The 13,223-nt window shown below is 37.0% G+C and overlaps 1 pseudogene; it reads left to right on the forward strand.

The window, feature by feature from the left end:
• The first annotated feature begins 3,082 nt into the window (after window positions 1-3,082).
• On the forward strand, window positions 3,083-3,592 carry LOC125347851 (annotated as a pseudogene).
• The last annotated feature ends 9,631 nt before the right edge of the window (window positions 3,593-13,223 follow it).

Here is a 13,223-nt window from a genome sequence, read left to right on the forward strand (position 1 = left end):
GAAAGGTAAACTAGCACCTCTTCCTTGCTCTCCAAAAGCTAACAATTGTTTGCATCGTTTTAGCTGTCTGAAATTACAGAATAAAATGTTGAGTATATACTTCTACTTGATATGAACAAAGTACAAGTAAATTAGTAAATGTTTTTTTAGCGGCAATAAACAGGTCAAAAACATTTCCAATTCAGGGAAGTATAACTTCTACTTATAGACCAACTGCCAGGTACTTGGAGCTGAAGCAAAACAGGAAAATAAAATCCACAAACTGAATTTGATAGGGCTAGTCTTCTTTTGGACCATACATTGTATAAACAGGACATTCACAAAAGACAACACTTTATCAAAGTCCTCTGATATAAGTGAATTGGTATGTATTCTAGGAGGGAGAGATTGTTTGTTCAAAGATGGGCAAATGTAGCAAATATGCTGCAGACAAAGCAGATAGGTGCACATGCAAACTATGCTCTGTCATATGTACAGATATCCGGGCTAGAGAAGCGGAGTTATTCACAGGGGAATTTAGGAACAGTCAGAGCAAATGATATCGGAAGCAGGTCCGGAAGTCGTTGCAGAAATTTGCTCATGTGGGTGGAAAGAAAGTGAATACTGGAACTTTCAGAAATGAGCTGTTTTCAAAGTTACCTTTTCAGACTAAAAGCATTCTCAGTTTCTCCAGTGAGAAAGATTTGGTAACGATTACACACACTTAATAAATAATTTTAGTAACTAGATGGATGGAACTCAAAAATCATATGATTCTGAAACTCAGTGGCAAGCACTGAAATCATTATTAAAAAAGTGTTTATCACGAGTGTTATATCACGGTTGTAATTACTTTCAACATACCATGTGAAACGGTAGTTTTATTTTTTTGTTGATGATCCTCTGGTATCCCCTGCCTGTGGTTGTCCCTGTGCTATCACTGTATCTCATCTGAGTACCCTGGATACTGTATATACTGGTATTAGAACTAGGGAAGGGAAAGGGAATATCAAAATCAAGAGACAAAGGATAAAAAGACAAACAACTCCAAAAGCAATACTTACAGAACCATCTGGTGTAAACCAACTGAACAACTCATGGGGCGGGGGGAGAGAAAAGGGGGGAAGGGAGGAATAAGGGAGGAGGTAACAAATTGTGCAAGAAATGTACTCACTGCCTTACATATGAAACTGTAAGCCCTCTGTACATCACTTTGACAATAAATAAGTAATTATTCAGAAAAAAAATAGAAAAAAGTGTTTAAGTCAATCAGCAAGTGTCTTTGCACTAAATTGTTGTATGGACAAACCAGTGCTGAGACAATATCTAGGGAGCAATAAAATAGAAATAAGGGGGAAAGGCAAAAGTTCCAAATAGAATAGGACCACCGTTGGTTGTGACCATTCTGACTTTATACTCTTGGTATTCTATTCAACTCCATCCAGTCCACTGTAATTAAACTTTATATAATGATTGAAGTTGGCTTAAGAGTTCTATCTCATTGCACATATACCCTGTGCTTGATTATGATATTTTGAATTTGCAACTTAGTCATTCCCCTTGGGTAGGGCTCCAAGTCCACATTGAGCAATCGTTTATGGAGAGGGAGAGGCAGGGCAATGTCTTGCTCCCCATGGGAACTTCTACTGCCTCATAGGTGGACAGTCAGGACTTGAGCTTCTTTTAGTTTGTAGGACAAAAAGAGAACTCTATGGGTCAGGTTATAGCCCAAAGAATTAAATCCCTAAAGATAAACTTTCTTTTTTTTTAATTGGAAAACACAAACCTAGCCTACTGTTAATAAGTAGTCATCAAAACTGATCAGGCTTCACAGAAATGGAACATTAATCGTATTTGAAAGGGGGAGGTGTGGATATGTAGTTTCCGGTTCTCTGTCTAAGGTGCAAAGAGCTTAGTAGACACCAGTCTATTCTAAAAACAAAGTTGAACTAACTGATAAAACTGTAATATGTTCTAGATTCACAGAGGAATGAGGTCAAGGGCAAGCCATTACTTGGTCCTCAAACTGGAGAGACAGATGGACAAATACAGATAATCACAACTTGCAATTCTGTACCCTGAAAAATCATGCCTAAAAAGTAAATGAAAAATAAGCCGGGTGCCAGTAGCTCACATCTGCAATCCTAGCTACTCGGGAAGCTGAGATCTTAGGTCACGGTTCAAAGCCAGCCTGGGCAGGAAATTCTGTGAAACTCTTATCTCCAATAAACTACTCAAAAAAAAAAAAAAAAAAAAAAAGAACCCATAAGTGGAGCTGTGGCTCAAGTGGTACAATGCTAGCCTTGAGCAAAAAGCTCAGGGACAGTGTTCAAGACCTGAGTTCAAGCCTCTTGACTGGTGGTGCTTGCACGCACGCATGCACACATGCGAACACACACACACCACACACACACAAAGATAAATAAAAAATTAAGACTTTCCCAGATATTCAAAAATTGAGGTGGTGTTTTTTTTTTTTTGCTAGTACACCTACTTTGTAAAACTATGATGTAAACTACATTGTAAAACTACAATTTAAAACTAAGTTTTATATGTAGGAAAATGATATAAAAAGTACATAAGAGAAGAAATCAATTAAGGAAAAAGCAAAATTGAACTTTTTAAATTTAATTTTTTCTGGTGCTGTTGATTAAACCTAGGCCTTTCACACATGAGGCAAGTGCTGTACCACTGAACTACATGCACAGTTCTAAAATAAAACTTCACTTCCTATTAATAGCATCCTGATAAAACTAATAATAGCAAAATCACTAATAGCCATATAAGTGAATGAAAGCAGTAATACAAAGGACACAAAGGGAGAAATTATAATACGTTTTTTTCTGAGAACTTTTATAACCCATGAAGTATGCAGCATTACTTGAAAGTGGACTTAGGTAAGTTATGAAAGCATATTGCAAACTCTAGGACACAAACACACACATATACAGAAAACTCATATGCTAAAAATAGAGAGGAACACAAAATAACAAAATGTTTCATTGAAATCCAGAAAGAGAATGAAAGACAAATAAGGGAAAAAAAATCAACAACAACAAAAAAGCAATAACTTATCCCAGGTCTGGGTCTCTCCTTCGGAAAGATGTCGAACACAGCAGTAGCTGACACTCGGCGCCTTAACTCGAAGCTGCAGGACCTGACCGGTGCTTATGGGCCTCCAAGTAAGTTCCTGGAGATCGACATCTTTAATCCACAGACAGTGGGCGTGGGCCTATGAGGTTCGCAGGCGAACAAATCTACCTATCTTCAAACTGAAAGAGGCCTGTGTACGGCGGCGCTGCAGTGACTTGGAGTGGCTGAAAAATGAACTAGAGCGAGATAGCAAGATTGTAGTACCACCACTGCCTGGGAAAGCCTTGAAGCCACAGCTTCCTTTCAGAGGAGATGAAGGGATCTTTGAGGAGTCATTCACTGAAGAAAGGAGGCAGGGCCTTGAACAGTTTATTAATAAAATTGCTGGGCACCCACTGGCTCAGAATGAACGCTGCCTACACATGTTCTTGCAGGAGGAGGCAATTGACAGGAACTACGTCCCTGGGAAGGTGAGCCAGTAGGAGCCCCTCTCACCACTTGCCCTCTACTTTCCTGCTGAAGTGACATTGGTTTTTACACTAAGCCTCTCTCTCTCTCTCTCTGATCTGAAGTTGGCTATCCATCCCCTGGCCTGATAGACTGGCATTGTGCCCCTTGGTACCTGACTACACTGTGTGGGCACTCTGCTAGGATTTTCTTCTCGTAGGAGAGGTGGAAAACCACAGGCAGATGCTGTTTGCTTGGGATTGGGGGGGGGGGTGGGAAGTTGGACTGGAAGGCAATTTTGGGGGCATTCACCCATGCCAGTCGGCTAACCTTGGGGGGAGGGGGGCTTTGCTGGAAGGTGCTTGTATACATACTGATGCTGCAAGTCCAGGGGATTTTTTTTTCTTACTCTGTCCCTGCTCAGGACAGCTGAGCAGGGAAAAACAAAACAAAACAGAAACAAAAACAACAAAAACTCCAGCCTTTCCTACCTGCATGAACATTTTCCTTTTTGAGAAGGTGGTAGAGACCCCAAAGCTCTCCTTGTTTCCTTTAGGCCTGCTCCCAGTTCTCACAATTTTATTTTGCTGCTTTCCCTTTCTCCCATGTTGCTTTTCCATGGCAGTAATCCTAGAATTTAAGTAGTCTGTTGTGTAGAGCAAGGTGTGTGGGTTTCCTAGGCCCCTCATCATGGCTGCTACAGGGTCAGAAGAAAGCCACAGGGCAGTAGGGGAGCTCCTATTGCCTAGCCCCTCTCCCTTTGTGGCTCCCTACTCCGGCTGCCTAGTTTCCCTCACCAGCAGGTGAGTAAGTATGGGCCAACTGTTCTTCCTTTCCAAGCCCTTTCTACTTTAGGGGTTAGCTTTGTGGGTTTGGTGGGTTGAGGAGTGGAGATAACACCACTGTCAGGTGATCTCCTGGATGGTGAAAGCAGATCATGTTCTAGGTTCCTCTGGGTGGTAGGGAAGGACTTCACCTCTTTCCTCCTTTCATTCTCCCTTCCTCCATCCCTTTAGTGCTCTCCCAAGGGCAGAAGCACACAAACCAACCACACAGTCTCTTCTTCTAAGCACTTTTGAGCTGTTGAATGGGGCTCAGGGGCAATAGTCATTAGCTGCCTTCCCCAGCTTGGCCACAGGGTTATTGAACTGCCTGCACTTGTTTCCTCCAGCCTTGTCCCCAGAACCTGAACTCAGACTAGGTATGGATTTCCTAAATTTTACAGAGGCTAAAGCAGCTTGTTGAGACTGGCAGCTCTCTTGAACGTTTGTTTGGGAGGTAGTGGTTTGTTTGCTGGGCATGCTATCCATCAAAGTGGTGATATAAGAGCAAGTAAACTTTTGGTGCCACGTGAAAGTTGGGGCTCTTTGCTTAGACCCCCATCATGGAAGTATTGGAGTAGTTTCTGGAGGGGAAAGGGTTGCCAATTCTGATATGACCCTGATCAGAGAGATGAGGATTGAGTTTTAACGTAGGATTTGGAAGCCATCTAAATGTTGAGCTTCCGTGAGACAACAGATCATCTCTCCAGCTGCTGAGCCTGTGCCAGAGGCTGAGCAGCCACTAGAGAGAGGCGCTGCTCCCTTTCCCACCTCACCACTGTTGGTGTTGTTGCTGCCTTTTTGATTTGTATCCTTTGTTATAGACTTAAAAAAAAAAAGATTTCCTCTTTTCATTGTGCACAAGTGCTGAGAATCTAAGGCCTCATCTCTGCTATGTATATATCCTGACTTGGAGCTTTTACTCAGAAAACTGTTTGTTCTTCTGTCAGACAGTGTCATGTTCAACTCTGTTCATATTAAACCACTGTGAAGCAAAAAAAAAAAAAGCAATAACTAATAAAGTAGGTATTCATTCAACTATGTTAACAATCATGTCGAAGGAAGAAAATTCTGCTACAACACAGACAGAACTAAAAGTTTGTTAGTCAAACACAGGAAGAGAAGTATCATGTCATCTCACTTGTGTGGACTCTAAAAAGCTGATCTCATGGAAGTTAAGAGTAGAAGGATGTTAGTAGAAGCTGGAGAGACAGCGAGAGATGGTTAAGATGTATGGATGCTGAAAAGTTAAACATTAGGTATTAAGTTATAGTTAATTTAAACAGGAGGGCTGGGAATGTGGCTCAGTGGTAGAGTGCTTCCCTAGCATGCATGAAGCCCTGAATTTGATTCCTCAGCACCACATACACAGAAAAAGCCGGAATTGGTGCTGTGGCTCTAGTAGGTAGCCTTGAGCAACAAGAAGCCAGGGACAGTGCTCAGGCCCTGAATCCAAGCCCTAAGACTGGCAAAAAAAAAAAAAAATTATATATATATATGCATATATATGGAAGAATTTAAATAGGAGACAGAGGTTCTGGGTTTTATCATAAGGCAGGGGAACTAGCGATAGATGGTCACTATATCCTACATTCTAAAAAAAAAGTAAGAAATTTTACTACTCAGCTAGATTTTTAGAGCTGTCACTACAAAGAAATGAGAAATGTTTTAGGAGATAGCTATGTTACTTTGATTTGAATATTACATGATGCATATATGTAACAAAACATTACATGATGTCCTCAAACATGTACAATTTTTGTGGTTCTATATGACAGTTAAAAATAAGTTTCCAAAAATAGATTTTAAAAAATATCTTAAAACATCAATGATCTAAATGTCCCATTTATAAGGCAAAGGTTTTCAGATTGGATCAACCCTCTGATGTCTACAAGAAAGCTACTTTAAATATAAAGACATATAGACCCAAACCAGAAATGAAGAAAGATACCATATTAATAATTAAAGTAAGTGAGAGTAGTTACATTAATTTCACACCAAGAAAATTTCAGAGTAAAATAAATTATGGATAAAAATAAGAGTCATTGCCTGAGATGGCTGGGAATATGACTCAGCATTAGAATACTTGTCAATAATGTGGGAGGCCCTGAATGAGTTGGATCTCCACCACTGACAGGAAGAAAGAAAAGAAAGTGCAAAAGAAGAGAGAAAGAAAGGAAAGAGAGAAAAAAAGAAAAGAAAGAAAGAAAAAAGGAAGGCAGGCAAGGAAGGCAGGAAGGCAGGAAGGAAGGAAGGAAGGAAGGAAGGAAGGAGGGAGGAAAGGAAGGAAGGAAGGAAGGAAGGAAAAAGAGGAAGGAAGGAAGGAAGGAAGAAGGAAGGAAGAGGGAAAGGGAGAGAGGAAGGGAGGGAGGAAGAAAAGAAAGGAGAGAAGGAAGAAGGGAGGGAGGGAGGGAAAATGCTAGCCTAATAATATAGGGGTACTATTGCAAGTTAATATATAGTACTTAATTTGTATGTGGCCTACAACTAAAGGTCTTAATACAGGAAGCAAAATAAGGCAATTACAAGGAGGAATATAAGAATCCACCATTAGAGCTAGAGACCTTTAACACAACTATAGACAGATCTATAGGGATCTAGCAGCACCAAATCAGTAAGAACAGTGATTAATTCAGAACTATTATCAATCAGCAGGATACTATAGATTATTGCCAACTATAGATTACTTCATCCGATGGTGGTAGAAAGAACATTTTTTCTAAAGTTATACAGAATGTTCACTAAAATAGAACACACTCTAGGCCAAGAAACAAACCTTAACAGATTTAAAAGAATGGGAAAGTTTCAATGTCTACTTGCAGACCACAAAAGCATTAAAATAGAAAATAGTAACAAAAAAAAATAAAAGAAATTAGTAACAGGTAGCTGGAAAACTTGAAATATTTGGAGATTAAGCAGTTTACTTCTACATTTCATATTTGTTAAAGGAGACATCTCAGGAAAATTAAGAATGATTTTGAATTGAATGAAAACAAAAATACATCTGTTCAAAGTTTGTGGGATGCAGTGAAAGCAGTATGAAAATAAAACTTACTGCATTAAATGCATATGTTAGAAAAGAAAATCCAGAGTAAGTAATTTAAGATGTCACTTAGACAATTTAGAAAATTTGGACAAAAAGAGAATATCAAATCCAAATAGAGAAGAAAAACATAATAAAAATTATAGTGGGAATTGATTAATTTGAAAATAAGAAATCAATCAAAAACATCAACAAAATAAAAATCACCTGAAATCATCTGAAAAATCTTCTGAAATATTTAATTAGACCAATTAAGTCTCTACTCACTGACTATAAAGACAAAAATTGCTAATATTAGAAAGGAAAGAAGGGATCACACTAAAATATCATGGCTATTAAAAGGACAAAGGAAGATCAATAAGAACTCTCCACAAATTTAATAACAGATAAGCTGGACCAATTCCTTGAATGATACAATTTGTCACAATGAACACAAGAAGAAATACTCCATATAAATAGGCTTTATGCATAAAATAAATTGATAAAACATCTAATAGCTTGCAAAATAGAATGTAATAGGCTGAGATAGGCTTGCCGGAAAGTTCTACCAAAAACATAAGGGAGAAGTTATAACAATTCTCTACAATCTCTTTCAGAGTACACAGAGAATATTTCATGACTCAGTCTATGAGGCTACTGCCCCAAACTCATACAACACAAGTATATTATAAGAAAAGAATAATGTGAATCAATGTCTTTTATCAAGATACCAGCAAAATGAATCTGATAACGTATATAACTTTCATCTCATATGTAACATTTGAAAACCGATTAATGTATGCACCAGTTTAACAAGTTAGAGAAAAATTGCACCAAAAAATCAATAGAGCATAAAATACAACTGACAAAATTCACCATCTGTTCAAGATAAAACTCTTGGGGCTGGGAATATGGCCTAATGGCAAGAGTGCTTGCCTCGGATACATGAAGCCCTAGGTTCGATTCCTCAGCACCACATATATAGAAAATGGCCAGAAATGGTGCTGTGGCTCAAGATGGCAGAGTGCTAGCCTTGAGCAAAAAGAAGCCAGGGACAGTGCTCAGGCCCCAGGACTGCAAAAAGATAAAATAAAATAAAACTCTTAGTAGACTAGGAGTAGAGAGGAATTTCCTTAAGTTGAGAAAAATATATACAAAAACAAATTAAAGCTAGCATCATACTTAGCTATGGGAAATAAGAAAGTTTCCTGCTAAAATCAGGTAATAGGGCAAAGATAGCCCTTCTCCACATTGCTTATAAATATGACCAAAGTAATGCAATAACATAAGTTGATAAAAGAAAAGTAGACACATTTAGAACGAAGAAGTAAAACTGGTTTTGTATGCAAATGATATAATCAGCTAGACAGAAATTTTTTTTAAAGACAAAGCAAAAAGTTCCTAGAACTATGAAGTGACTACAACAAACTTGTATGATACAATATACAATATCAGCTGCTTCCTATTACACCAGCAGTGTACAAATTGAATTTGAAAAAAAAGAAAGCATTGCCATTTACATTGACTTCTCTATAAGTAAAACATATAGGCAAACTGTGTACAAGATATCAAAGAATGAAATAATTAGAAAAATGGTCCGTGTTCGTGAATGAGATGTTCACCTTACCATTTTAGTAAGATGCTAGTTCTTCCCAACTTCTCTATGGACTTAAGGTAATCAAAACAATATATTTTAAAGTTTACCTGAAGAGAAAAAGATTCAGAATAGCCAACTTTTATTGAAAAGGGTCAAACTTGGACGAATGATACTATTAACTTTATGATTCACTATAAAGCTGCAGGAATCAAAGCACTGGCTCGTTAGTAGAAAAAAAGGCAAATAGATCAGTTATATAGAATAGAGTCCAAAAATAAGCCCGTAAATACTGTCAACTAATCTTTGAAAAAGGAACAAAGACAATAAAATGCAATCTTTTCAACAAATAAGATTGGAACAACTGCACATCCACATGTATCAAAATGAACATAAACATAGACCTTATGTCTTTCACATAAGGGAATTCTGGGGCTTGAACTCTAGGCCTCACACTTTCACTCAATATATTACTCAAGGCTGGCACTGTAACAATTAAGCCACACTTTTACTTCTGGCTTTTTGCTGGTTGATTGGAGATAAGAATCTCTCACATTTGTCTTACTTGGACGGGCTTCCAATTGTGATTCTCAAATCTCAGCTTCATGAATAGCAAGAATTATAAGTGTGAACCACTGGCACCAGTGAAGTATGAACTATTTTTTAACTCAGAATTATGCACTGAAGGCAAGAGCTAAAAATCATATTTTCTGCTATTATTTGTCTCTGGAAGAGGGCAAGATCAGAATTGCATGGAGATAGTGAATTTTCCGAATTCATTATTAATGAATGGATATCATAATGCAAAGGAATTAGAGATGAAACAAATAATCCATATATTCAAAGGAACTATAAAAATATAATAATGGATATTATATTGAAGTATAACTTGAAAATAAACTTATGTCACCTAACTATTCTATGACATTTCACAATTGTTATACAGATAATACATTTGCATTTGAGAACACAAGTGAATGATATGTAGCATTTTATTCTCTGATATTATTGTCATCCACATGGTGATAAATTCCATCCTATTTTCCAACTGTAAGAGCTGAAATATACATGACATCTACTTATAATACTGAAAAGTAAAATAAAATTGAATTGGAAAACATAGCATAGAATCCCGAAACTGAAACTATGAAGGTATGAAAAAACAACTCTACATCTTCCCTTTCATTTCATAAATTCTCTTAAAACCTTTGCTGTTACTCACATTCCTTTACTCTTCTCCTTTTGAAAAATTTCATTTAAACAACATCCTTAAGAAAATATGTTCAGCAGGCACGTCTTCCAATGAGCTCATGTTTTCAGACACATGCCATTTGTCTAACTGAAATTGAAACAAGGTTGTGGACTCTCTTATTTTCTACTTCGTTTTGAGTAATACAACATCAGCAAAACCCTTACATTGGTGTGAAACCACAGCAGGATTAAGAAGCAACTTAGCTGGGCAGGTGCCCAATGCTCCAGTCTGAAAGGTCAATAAAGCTCACTGGAATAAATCAGAAATATGCTGTCAGTTAATTTAGGTTTCCTCATTTAAACTTCTTAAATAACTAGAGAAACAGCAAGCACCTTGAGTGCTTTTTTTTTTTTTAATGCCCTTGCTGATATACTTGCTTTCAAGAGTACTGAGCTACCTCATGTCAGCTGGTAGTCACACCAAGCTGGCAGTCTCAGTGCCTTTGATTAAGAAGTTATTAGCAATTATTTAAAACTTCAGAGTGACAATACCTCTCAAAAAGTTGAATTATATGAGAAATAACATGAAAAAAGAATGTAATAAATCCCTTATTTGTTCTAAGACATTGCATAGGATTTGTGAATTATTGATTAGGATCAATGCACAGGATATATGAGAGGAAGACACAGCCTGGTGGACAATCACAAGTCTCCTGTCTTTCCTTGTGGCCCTGACACTCTTCAATGATAATCAGTCTCATCAACTTGAGGTGAGATTCTGTACATTTCATAGTTATCCTCTGAATTTTTTCCCACATATATTGTAACCTGTTACGTATGTTGCCCTGATCTTTATATTTCTCCACTAAAAACATTTTGGAAACATTTTCATATCACAAATACCAAATATCATCTTTTCAAGTGGTTTACATGGTATTATATTGTGTCCTTGTACAATAATTAGTGTGTAAATCTTCACCAACAGGCATTTTAGTTGCTTACAATCTGAACAATTTATAATTAACCTTGCAATGAATACTTTAACCTTTATTATATAGCATTTTACATGTGTTCTAGGTGTCCTGTGAGGCCTACTGTATTAATTTTCATTAAGTAAAAACTAGGTTTTCTATGGACATCAAGTTGGTATTATTTTTAAATAAATATCAATTTGAAGGGGAAGCTGAGCAGTTAATGTACTAGGATTCTTGTGTCCCTTAATCTTTCTGTGAGGGTTTAGTGTTCTTTCTAAGATAGTTCCCATCTTCTGATCTTTACCAGGTCAGAGATTTTAAAAAAAAAGGCTTTAAGTAAAATGATTTGTGGATGAATTTACATGAAGGGTTTGGAACACTGGAAATTAAGTCTATATATGTACACATTTAATGTTCAGCTCCTCAACATTAAAACTCCACCAGAAATTCCAAGATTTATGGTTATTATCCACATGGATATGAAATGGGTCAGATCACCCAGCCACACTTGTGCTGAGATGTGAGCTTCCTCCATTCCATCCAAGTAGATTAAAAAGGTAGACCCAAGGTCAGACACTAATGACCTCTAGTTCTTATGGGTTCAGTGGGCTTCTATCAAAAGTAAGGTAAGAAAATTTCTTTCCACTGGGTGTAAGACCCTGTTTGAGAAAAAAATACTATTATTACTCTGAGTGAGTGACATGGGAATTGGTAAGTTAAAAATTCAAAGAGATAGGGTTGGGAATATGGTCTAGTGGCAAGAGTACTTGCCTCGTATACATGAAGCTCTAGGTTTGATTCGTCAGCACCACATATATAGATAATGGCCAGAAGTGGCGCTGTGGCTCAAGTGGCAGAGTGCTAGCCTTGAGCAAAAAGGAAGCCAGGGACAGTGCTCAAGCCCTGAGTTCAAAGTCCAGGACTGGCAAAAAAGAAAAATCCAAAGAGATATCCTGCAATTGGAACAACAATTTGTAAGGAAAAATATCATAATCAGCTATATTACTTTGTGAACAGAGTCAGGTCCTTTTAGAGGAGATGGGAGAGAACACAAATTGAGAACATAGATAGACAGCAATGTATAATCCTTAATATTTAAGTTACAACATTATTATTTGTTGTATAATCTGTGTAATGCAATGGGCTTCGTAAAAGAAGTTCCAATTTCAAAAGCCTTTATTCTTTTAAATTAAAGAAGTTCCTTAAGGATATTATTAAATAGGATATGCATTTCACATTGTTAGAGTTTGTAAAAGTTCACAAATAGAAACTATTTTTTAAAGTCTGAATATTGTTCAAATAAGATATACAAATGGCTTATAAACACATAAAAATATATTTTATATTATTCATCATCAGTGCAATGTGAATCAAAACCACAATAGCACACCATGTCCCAATTACTGGAATGGTTAGGATTTAAAAGTCTGCTAATAACAAGTGTTGGCAAGGACAAAGAGGTATCAAAACCTTACATGGTTCATAGAAATGTTCTTCAGATGATTAAACAGGGAATTACAGTATGATTTAGCAATTGCACTCCTAGATAAATGCATGTTTTTGGAAGCATCATTCATGCCAGCCAAGAGTAGAAATAACTCTCAATTTTTTAATTATCTTTAAAGAGTTGTACAAATGTTTAAATTTAGCATGTCAATTTTTGCTTATAATGTGTCCATCATGCCACCCTATCCATTCCAACCTCACTCATCTCCTCAAGTTTCCTAGTGTTATTTTCACATATGTACATTGAGTATTATAGCTGTATTTTCCCATCATTCTTCTTTCCATTTGTCCATCACCCTCTTCATCCCCACCCCAAACAAGACGTTTCAGCTTCCTAGTATTCACTATACTAAACTGTCGCTGGTTCAAAGGAATTGCACCAGAGCATTCCTCCCCTTTGTATACAATACTTCAGTCAGTCTGACTGTGTGCATGGATTGATGTATGTATGTATTTATGTATGTATGTGTAGATATATGCATATGGCTCTTACATGTTTCATGTATGTTTCTATTTTAGATTGAACTTCAAACTATGAGAGAAAAACATATGCTCATTGTCTCTCTGAGCCTGATTTACTTCACTCAACATAATTT

Source organism: Perognathus longimembris, chromosome 3 (genome assembly GCF_023159225.1).
Source record: "Perognathus longimembris pacificus isolate PPM17 chromosome 3, ASM2315922v1, whole genome shotgun sequence".
Taxonomy (NCBI): domain Eukaryota; kingdom Metazoa; phylum Chordata; class Mammalia; order Rodentia; family Heteromyidae; genus Perognathus; species Perognathus longimembris.